At 49.1% G+C, this 11006-nt stretch overlaps 1 non-coding gene across 1 annotated transcript; it reads left to right on the top strand.

Annotated features, from left to right (window-relative positions):
- Positions 1-678: 678 nt before the first annotated feature.
- Positions 679-807, top strand: LOC123804892. The gene has a single exon (XR_006783242.1). It is a non-coding gene; the product is annotated as a small nucleolar RNA SNORA33 (small nucleolar RNA).
- The last annotated feature ends 10199 nt before the right edge of the window (positions 808-11006 follow it).

The raw sequence follows: 11006 nt of genomic DNA, 5'->3' as shown, positions 1-11006 counted from the left end.
ATAGAAAAATTAAAAAAAAATCTGCTTTGGGAAGGCAGGGTTCAGCAGGTGGGAAAAACCAAAGTGCAGGGAGGTGTAATCACTGGGGACAGGTACAGATGACAGACGTCACTACACAGGTTACCTCCCCTGGGGCCCTACTCAATGAAACGTGTTTTATCAGAGGAGAATCTTATTCCAAAACCGTGCCTGCGTGAGACTGAAGCGAATGGCAGCAGTGATCTGGGCTATCCTCCCTTCGTTAGTCATTTCCCAATTAAGTGTGGGAAGCTTTTCTGGCAGAAATGACTAGAATCTCAAAGACTGGTGAAATCCTTAGTAATGATAGCTATCATCTAATTCATGTTTATTGTATGTCAGGCACCATGCCAGGGCCTTTGAACATGGGGAAGAGAAAGAAAACTTGCTTTTAAAAATATTACCCACAGCAGAAGGAGACAGGTAGTGGGGGATTTACAACAGGGAACTGGCGTGTGCGGCTTGGGGCCGGCACCCGGGTCTGAGGCCCATGAGGCAGGCCGTCGGCGAGGCCGGCTGGGCCGGGCTGGAGCCCCACACGGCTGGAATCTCATCTCCTCCAGAGAGGCCTCAGTTCTGCTCCAAACCTCTCAAATGGTGGAGTCAGGCCCATCCGGATCTGCTGTGGGGTTGTCTCCCCTACAAAGATGACCCATGGTGAAGCCAGCCCATGAGTCTGCTCACCTGCATGTGTTTCTGCAGAAATTTTCAAAAGTTGGCAATAGGAAAGGCATGTTATCAGCCTTAAAGAGATCGAAGTCATTCAGGTCCCTGGCAATGGCTCTAAAGGCTGGGTGGGGGTGGGCTAACAAGGGGAAGGGGGGTACTTGTAACAGTGTCAACAATAAAAATGAAGCCCCCCCAAAAAAAGAAGAAAAGGAAAAGAAACTGGTCATGAGAAATAAAATCAACCGATAATGGACTTTAAACACATCTCCAAAATCCCTTCACAGCAACACCGATTTAGTGGTGGATTGACTAGTTATTATTGCCAACATAAGCTAATACTTAAAACTGACCCGCACACCTACCTACCACCAATCGTCCAGAAAACATAGAGGACACTTTTTCCTTTTCAGACTGTGACAGAAAGTTCAATTAGAAAGTCACAGAGGTAGAGGAAGTGAGCCAGTTAGGCTGTGTGGGCTCAGGAACAAGTCACGGAGGACAAAGAGGGGCCCTTGGAGCTCCGGAGAAAGAGCGGCAAGGGCAACACGCCCGGGGGAGGGGGTGGGGAAAGGCGGATGCGCTCCAGAAGGAGAGACAACCGCACTGGGTCCTCCGTCCTGAGGACCTTCAAGGGTGCGGATCTTAGGGGAGGTCCCAGGGGAGGATCTCAACAGAGGAGTCATCCGCTCTTCCAGGTGTGTCTTTTCAGAATCGCGGTCTTTACTGATCGGTCATCGCCATGGCATCCCCAGTCCGGCCTCGCTGCTTTTCTGGACCTGGAGCCTGTCCCACTGCCTTCGGGCTCTGAATGTGACATGCTCTGGCCGGTGGACTGTGAACATCCTCTGAATGGCCTCCATACTGTTTCCCACAGCGGCTGCACCAATGTACATTCCCGCCAACAGTGCACGAGGGTTCCTTTTTCTCCACAGCCTCACCAACACCTGGAATGTGTCGTGTTCTTGGTGCTAGCCATTCCAACAGGCGTGAGGTGTTATCTTATTGTAGTTTTGATTAATGAAGTATCTTTCCTCATATAAGGAAACCAGAAGATGCAACCTCAAAATATGTTTCTCTGGCCTAGGAATGATTTTGAAGCAAAGCCACCGAAACCCAGGAATTCGGGATAACTAAAAACAGGGCAGAAGATTTCCTTTAGTGAAGGAAATTTCCATCTGTAAAAGGCATCCCTGTGGGTGAGGTACTACACAGCATCACTGAATCACCTTGCTTACCGCCCTTCTCCTGCTCATCTTCCATGAACTTGCCTCCCCCCACCCCCTCTCAAACTGTCCAGAAGTCCCCCACTCACCCCTTGTCCCGTGTTGTACCCTAAGAAGACGCATAAACCCAAGTTCCAACCACCCTGCTCCCATGTGTAAGCACCTTGCACCTGCTAGTGAATTTCTATTTTCCTCTTGTTCACCTGTCTTCGGCCGGTTGCACGTACCCAGCCTCAGCTGGACAACCTAAGATGGGTAAAGGGAAAGATTTTTTTGTCCCCTACACACGGAAATGGAAAGTATTTCCACCCAAAGAAAAGAGAATGCCCAAAGGGTACAGTTTTATTGACCCTGGGGTTGCTGGCCTGTCTGTCACTGACTTGCAGTCTTACACGAGCGGCCTTTCTCTCCGCGCCTTTGAGTATCCACTTCTCTCCCAAACCCTTCTGAGCGTTAGCTTCTGGGGCTTCTGTCGTCAGCGAGTTGCAAGTCTCAACGTGTGTCCATCCTACAGCGTTTTTAACTTTTGAAAAGGAAAGGGTGTAGGGCCTGGGAGGCTGAGTGATCTGGGGGAATCTGAGTAATATTTACCTTTTCCTATTTAGTTTGCACAAAAACACAGCTGCTCATTATTATTATTGCTCTTTCAATACAGGGAGAAAGAGAGACTCCCCGAGGTTGAAAACCTGCCCAGAACCACATGAATAATTCACGGCGGAGCTGGGACCCAAACCCTGGTCTGCAGTTGCTGTTCGACCTGCTCCCTAGGCTCTCCGTGGCTGGAGAGCCACCGAGAGGATTCCAGAAGTCTAGTCCTCACACTCTGCCCGAGTTCCCTCTAGGAGACCTTGACAAGTGCTTACTGCCTTCCACCCGACGGGATTGTCGGATTCACTTTTCTACAGTTTGTTTTCTTTTCTAGCCTCTCCTCAGGGTTCCCGCCCCTTCCCCAAACATCCTGGACGCCAGGTCTTCCGCTCCCGAGGCATCGGCCCTTCGTCTGTTCGTGAGCATCAGGCTTCAGATGTGGCATCCTGGAGTACACGTCGTAATACTCTCTGTCGGGCTGATAAAAGAGAGCGACCAGTCACCCTCCTTACTCTAGAAAACGTTCTTTCATTATGCAGCCCAAGATTGAGTTCGCCTCCTTGGCAGTCTCGGCCACTGATCCTGCACCTTCCCCTTGCGTGCCAACCAAAGGCCAATGCATCGGCGTTGTTGATTTCACCACTTCCTGCTCTCTCCCATCGATTTGGCTGGAATGAAACAGAACCGTGGGCCCAGAGCTAAGAAATCCATGAGAGGAGGGGAGCTGCTCACAGCAGTTTCTGTATTTATTTTAATTTAAAGAAAAAAAAAGAATATCGTCCTTTGTCAGGCAGCTAAGCCGAGGCAGCTAGTGCAGAAGTTCCTACAAGGAAAAAAGATGTAAAAAGCAGAAATGGAGATTTGACTGACATCACCTAGGAGACATATTAATGCAGACGGGAGTCATTTGAAAGATTTAAAGTGAATTTCTGAACCATCAAAACAAAATATTACCATGACACAAGAAATAAAACTGTTTTTCAAAACAAACGGAACTGAATTTTGAAACTGAGTCACTTGTGCCTGACTCTGAAAGGCACTGAGTGGCATGGAGAGCTACGCGCCTGAGCAGCCGGACGCCGGTGAGCTCAGGAGGACACTGAGAAACACAACAGACTCACCCTTCTGCATCAAGAACAGCGCGCTGACCGCACCTGGAACGGATGCGTCTGGAACTGGGAGCTCAGTGCATTAGGTCTCTTTTGACTGCAGGTGACGGAAACCTGCTCGAACTTGCTGGTAGCTGGGGCTTCAGGTCCTGCAGGAAGGGCCCAGGCACGCCCACCAGGCTGTCTCCGACTGCTCCCTTTCAGGTTGGCGTCCACCCCTCCTGCCCCTTCTTCACTGTGGGCAGTGTGGGCAGCCCACAAGTCACAGCTCTCTCAGCCCCAGAACTCTGAAGCTCTCGTGACCCCAGGGGAGGGCTCTCATTGGTCCATCTTAGCCTTGGTTCACGTCCCTCTCCGACAGACCAGCTGTGGTCTGAGAAAGGAGTGATATGATTGGCCTGCCTCAGCTGAGGTACTGACCTTTGAGACAATCCCTGTGGCTAGTGGTGAGGGCGCAGGGGGGGGAGGATAGGATCGAAAAGAAAATGGCAGATCCTATGCTAAGCATATGGTTGCTCTGGGGAGAAGGAAGGAGCCCAGAAGGAGGTAGGCAGGTCCTCTTGGGGGCAGTCTGGACAGACTGTCACTGTACAGGGACAATGAAGAGTTTGGAACTTCAGTTTTTACTCATTAAAAAACACCAGTTGCTTTTGCATTAGAGTGAAGGCATTGTTTCAAATGATTATTTCATGTATCTATGTGCAATGAAGAGGTGTCCCCATATTGTCCTTAAGGACCTGCAGGAATAGGAGGGGCGGGCTGCTGTTTCTGAACATGGGTCTCCCTTTTACAGCTCCCAGAGCTATTGCTTCTTGGCAACCCTCTGTTGAGCCTGTAAGTTCAAGATGATTGGGCCATCATGCACGTCACTCAGGCTCTGATAGACTCATTCCCTCCCCATCCCCCACTCTATTCCTTGATCATTGCTTTATTCACTCACTCAACAAGTATTTAATGAGCACCTGTTATACCTAGACACTTGTCTAGATATAAAAAGATATGCAGAGAGAACTGAAGCATGCTGCCCCAAGGGCCACATCAAAGAGGGGATGTTGGACAAGTAAACAATTATAAAACAGTACAAGTGTGGTGATTCCTGTCACTAGCTTCTAGGTCTAACGAACAACCTGTCCCTTTGCACCTCAGCATGCTCGTTCATCCTATCTACTGATGCCACATTTTTTCAAGCAGGGACTAACTTCCATTTTCAAATATAGAGAAAGGTTCGAGTGCAAATGCCCATGAGACTGTCCCACGTTCACACCGAGGAGAAATGGCTGCTCTTTATGCCCCTCCTGGTGAGCGGGAGAGCCACGTAAGGCATTGTTCATGCTGAGCCACTTCCAAGCGGGAAAGGGGGTGCTACCCAAATGAGACCCCAGAATAACAGGCATAAGCGAGGACTATTCTGGGCAGAGTGGGGCGCATTTTCAACATGAGTTTGATGGGATATTTTGTAAGAGCTGGGAGGAAGGGCGCATGGACAGAAGACTGTGGCAAAGAGGGTCCAAAGTTCAGATCCCCCTACTTGCATTGCCACCAGTGACCAGCAGCGGAATTAGGAGGGTATTCAGGATGGGGACGGCTGGGCTACCTTGGACACGTTTTTGAAGTCCACCTGTTTGTGCAGGTAGGCGGCCGAGACTGGAGAGTTGGGGGTTTCCGTGGGAAAGGGCAGTGTTAAGCCATCCTCAGTCACTGACGTGTAGCCCTTCGTCCTCATGGAATCTGGCACAGAGCAGCAGGTGACAGGTCCTGAGCCACTGGGCAAAGGTAGAGAGCTCAGGCCCTGGGCATGCTCCATACACAGGACTAGCTCCTGTTTGGTGAATGGAAGCTTCTAGAAGACAGAGGGTGAACACGGGAGAGGCCAGCAAGCGAGACTAAGGAGGGTAGGAGCTCTGCAGACAAACTGGATATATTTTCCCAGTTTTGTTTAATGTGAGAAATCCATAGAGGAAAGAGAGGGGTGTTGGGGTGGGAAGCATGATGGGGAATGAATTGACAACAACAGAACAGAACTTCCTCAAGCGGAAGCTTTATATCCTGATCGAACACTGCGCAGTGTTCTGCTCCCTGGAAGGGAAGGAATCGGCGCTCCTTTCCATCCAAGTGCGAACCTGAAGTTTGTCTCCACAGCTTCCGAAGAGGCAAGGATGCCCCTTGGGGGCCACAGCGCTGCCAACTCCGCACAGACGGGCCCTTTGTGGAGCAGTGCTGAGGTTTTATTCACGAAGACGAACCATCAGAAACCAGCTCTGCTTAATGCACTTTAACGGTGCGACAGTGGAGGCTTATTAGCAAACGTGAAGCACCCCCTGCACAACTCCCAGCTGCGACAGTGTCCTGTTGAGCCCGGACGTGAGCCGTGTGGTTGGCACTCGGTGTTTTCAGGAGGATAACTGCTCGGGGACACCCTGCTGTCCCTCTCTGACATCAGTGCTCTGGAGCCTCTCATCCTTGCCTCTTTTTTACCACGATGCCTGCTGTCTGCGCGGACTGAAACTCGGAGTCCGTGTAAAGTTACCGGTAACCAGGCACCATTTCAACGCGCTGGGAAACACCATCTGCTTTTCTCCGGGTCATCGCGGCCGCCGAGCTCCCTCTCGATGTGGAAACATGAAGCAGCGTATTTCATGCGCTTGCTTTTATGAGTCCTTTGGCTCTTCTCGGCTTTTCCTTGCTCGCTCATCCCACAAACCAAAGTGAGTATTTGTTAATATTTCCCCAGACCGCTATTCAAGGAAAGGAACCACTTGCTATTAATCGTGATGGCAGAACTCCTTGACTCACAGGCTTTGGTTCAGAATTCTCGAGGCCGCGGAGCCTGTGGCCTACTGCTGTCCAAACTCCGTTAACCAGGGAGCTCCCGAGGGGTTCGCCAGCAAGGCCAAGTGCGAGTCAGATTCTTCTGAAGAGTCTGATTGAGTGGATCTGGGGCAGGACCCAGACGGACATTGGCAATGTTAACCAACCCACTAGCTCATTCTGGAGCAGGTGTGCTGAGAAACCATTTTCAAAAAACCCTGAATGGTAGGTTTTTTTCCTTATCAGTAAAATGGTTGGCTCATGGGGTAAATTCATCCATTCATTCATTCATTCATTCATTCTTATCAAGCACTTACTCTGGGCCTCCTAGCCTGATTTTCCATTTCTAATGGCTTTTAATTTAAATTTCATCATCACATTTCACTTTTCTTGGGAGAATGGCCAAGGGCGAGGCTCAGAAGAGACGGAGTGAAATTGGCCGCAAAGCGGCCACTCCAGCTGCAGACCAGGAGGTGGGAGGGACGACACCCCGGCGGGTGGAAAGCATCCGGGAGGGAAGCAGATGCGATGATGACCCTCACCTAAGGAACTCGGCTGTTGGTCCAAGTCTCCAGAGGGAGTGGCCCCTGGCCCCAGAACGGGCTGAAGCCATTTCAATGTTATGAGGGAATGGAGATTTCAACATGTGTGAGCGGGAAGCTGAATAACATCTTTGTTTGCAAAGCTAGTGGACCTTCTGCTATCTTTGTTATTGTGCTGCTTGATTATTGTTGTAACTTGAAAATTGCGGTCCATGCGAAAGGCTGTCTCACGAACATCTCACACGGACAGAGCCCCTGCGTCCTCAGCTCCCTCACAGCGTTTCCGGGGGATCACAGTTTGTCGGCACAAAAGTAAGTTCCACTGCTGGGCTGACCCCCAAGCACGGACTTAGATGCTGACTCCAAAGAGGCCTTGGCAACCCTGTCCACTGAGTCAGTCTTGAGCGTTTAGTTGGTTGGCTTCATTTTTTAGTTTTCTTGTTGGTGGGGGAGGGGTCGAGTTCCACAAAGATTTAGAGGGGAAGCGTAGGGAGAGAGATGTCCCAGGAGGAAGGAGCGCCGTGCATCCACGTGTCTTCACCCGTGTGGGCTGCTGTAACAGAAGACCACAGACTGGGTAGCTTACAAACAACGGAACTGGATTTCTCACAGTTCTGGAAGCTGGAAGCCCAAGATCGGGGTGCCAGCGTGACCAGGTGAGGGTCCTCTTCTGGGTCACAGACTCCTTGTTGTATCCTCATGTGGCAGACGGGATAAGAGAGTTCTCCTGGCCAACTTCTCCAGGCATTAATCTCAAGTGGAGGTGTCATCGGGATCTTTGCTGGTAACCAGAGCTGGCGACTGTTATTGGGCATTTGTTATCTGTCAGTCAATGGGGCTTTCTCACATTGGATCCTCAACACAGTCAGATAAGTTTGGTTATTCTCCCCATGTCACGGATGAGGAAACTGATGTTTTGGATATTTTTCCAGGTCGACACAGCTCAGATTTGAATTAAGGTTTCCCTGACAACAGAGACCAGGCTTTCCCCATTACATTTTGTTGTCCCTCTCCCATCCACTTCTGTCTCTGGGCTTCTGTGTCTCACGTGCCTCCTGCATCGGTTACAGGTTCACACCTACATGTGTCGGTCCAGTGGCGCACACAGGTGGGTGACAGAAGAGGCCCGTTGTCATTCCGCTGTGACCCTGAGAGATCAGGATGACAGAGTCTTCTTGTCCCTTCAGATGATGCATTGGCTTCTTGCTCAACCATCTTGCTTCTGCCTGGTCAGGGAGAAATCTTGATGGTCAGAGCGATGATGACGGCTAACATTTATTAAACACATCACCAGTGTTTCCTCACTGAATGCTCGCAAGAATGCAGGGAGGGAGACCTTGTTATCGCTCCTGTTTTCTGGTGATGATGCTAAGTCCTGGGGAGGTTCTGTGCCAAGGTCATACAACCAGACATGGCGGGGCGGGGGGGGCATTTATTGATTCATTTAACAAGCATTCTTTAAGTACCTGCCACATGCCAGACTCTATGCTAGACACAATAGTAAGCAGAATGCAGTACAGAACCCTCCCTCATGGAGTTCAGTGGGGAGACAGACACGAGTCAGGATGGTCAGAGAAGGCTTCTCTCAAGAGATCCAAGGTGTGAGCCCTGACCGGTGTGTCTCGGTTGACTGAGTGTTGTCCTGCAAAGCAAAACATCACTGGTTTGATTCCCAGTCAGAGCATTTACCTGTGTTGTGGGTTCAACTCCCAGTCAGGGTACATACAAGAGGCAACCAATTTATATTTCTCTCTCACATCAATGTTTCTCTTTCTCTCTCTAAAAATAAATAAATAAAATCTTTAAAACAAACAAACAAACAGAGAAAGAGATCCAAGGGATGACCAGAGTCACCTGGGTCGAGGGTTGATAAACTATGGAGGAGAATTTCAGCTGCGGGACCAGTGTGTGCAAAGCTCGTGGTAGGGTGCAGTGTGACCTGGTCACCGAGGCTGCCATGGACAGAGGGAGGGGGACAGGGGACCAGAAGGGCCTGAAGAAGAAAGGGGTTGGCCTAGCAAGGCCTTTGAGAACTCTGGTCTTTATCCTAAGTTCAATGGAAAACCATTGGTGAGTCTTAGCAAAGTAGCGACGTATAGTTGAAGAAGATCAGGCTGAGCGTTGTGTGGAGAGCAGACTGAAGAAGGGCAGGAGTTGAGACGGATGACCAGAGAGGCGGCTATTTTAGAAGATGAGGGAGAGACAACGGTGGTTTAGAAGCAGTCGTGGGGATGGGAAAAAAATGGGAAAATTTGAGACAGAATAAAGAGGTAAAATCAGAGGAGTTAATGATGTTTGGATGGGCAGTGTGAGGAAGAATCTTTCAAGGATTTAAATTTGGTTCTGTTAGTCCCCAGAGTCTGCACTTTTCACCACTACCCCTTGAGAATTTGGTTATTCAGGATTAAGTTCAGCTGCAAATAACCAGAAACCCCAAACATCAACAGTTTAAATAAGATAAAAATGTGTTTTTCACTCGCTGGAGGTAGTAAATCCATAACTAGGGTTCTGCCATGTTAAGGATCTAGGTATCTTCCATTTTCTTGCTGTGCTCACCTTAGCACACAGCTTCTACCTTCTGGTCCAAAAATGGCAGCTTGAGTTCAGCCCTCACATCTGCATTCCAGCCAAGAGGAGAGTAGAAGAGAAAGGGCCTATCTTCTTCACTTGGGGTCATTTCTTCAAAGTCACATATCAGATTTCTGACTGCATCTCAGTTATCAGAACTCAGTCAATGACCATCCATACGACCTACATGGGAAGCTGAAAATTGTCACCTTTATTCTGGGAAGCGAAAGCCAGCTTCAGATCGAGGGGTCAGTCACTAAGAAGAAGGGAAGAATGGGTGGCAGGGTCCAACCTGCAGGCTCAGCTGCGACCACTGGTCCTGAGTCCGTGCCCTGCCAAACCCCATGCTGAGGGATGAAGTGTCAAAAGCAGAGGCTCACATATAATGAAGTCAATTTCTCTAGGGCTCAATTTTATGCACATTCTGAACGCTCCATTTCTGTCCAGTTGTTACACTATTTACTAGGTTAAAAGTACCCATCTTGAACGTAAAATAGTATAGCCAGTAGGGAAAAAAGTTTGGCAGTTACTGAAAACACTGAATGTAGAATTATTATTATGTTTCCCAACAACCCACTCTTAGATGTACTCGGATATCCAAGAGAACTGAAAATACATGATCGCGCCAAAACGCATACACAGGTGTGCACGGCAGCATTGCTCATAGTAGCCAGAGAGCAGAAACAGCGCAAAGGTTGACCAGTTAATGAATGAATAAACAGAATGTGGTATATCCACACAGTGAAATATTACTCAGCAATCAGAAGAATGAAGTACTGATATATGCTGGAGTGTAAACGAGCTTTGGCAACAACTACACTAAGTGAAAGAAGCCAGACAGAAAAGACCACATACCATATGATTCCGCTTGTATAAAACCTCCGGAGTCGGCAGAGCTGTGGAGGCAGATGGTAGACGAGCAGGTGCAGGAGGGTGGGGGGAGGGGTGAACAAGTAAGGGGCGTATTGTTTAGAATGATGAAACTATTCTAGAAGTAGATGAAGATGATGTTGCACAGCTTAGTGAGTACGATAAAAACCACTGATAGTCCATTTTAGAAGTGCAAATGTTTTCTTATGTGAATTACATCCCAACTTTTAAAAACTTCATCTTTAGTTCCATGTGTAGTTTTTTTTTTAAAAAGGTGAAAAAGAATCATATGTATATAAATATACATGTAAAGATTTGGTTAATTCTGATGAAATAATACTTCAGTTGTGGGAAGGGGAGAGAGGGGAGAGGAGGGAGGATGGGGGAGGGGAGGAGCGGAGGGGGAGGGAGGAGAAAGGGGTGAGGACAAAGGAGTGGGAGGTGGAGGGAGGGAGAAGGAGGGAGAGGGGGAGGCAGAGGACTGGGAGCTGGTGTGTCTTGTTAACCTAATCCCAGAAGCCACACCCATCGCTTCTGCCATGTTCCATTGGTCACACGGACCGCCTGGCTCAGTGTGAGGAAGGACCACACAGGGTGTGAATCCGAGGAGA

This window comes from Phyllostomus hastatus, unplaced genomic scaffold, assembly GCF_019186645.2.
Source record: "Phyllostomus hastatus isolate PE091 unplaced genomic scaffold, TTU_PhHast_1.1 phas_scaffold_216, whole genome shotgun sequence".
NCBI classification, from domain to species: domain Eukaryota; kingdom Metazoa; phylum Chordata; class Mammalia; order Chiroptera; family Phyllostomidae; genus Phyllostomus; species Phyllostomus hastatus.
This window is presented reverse-complemented; position numbering and strand designations above follow the sequence as displayed.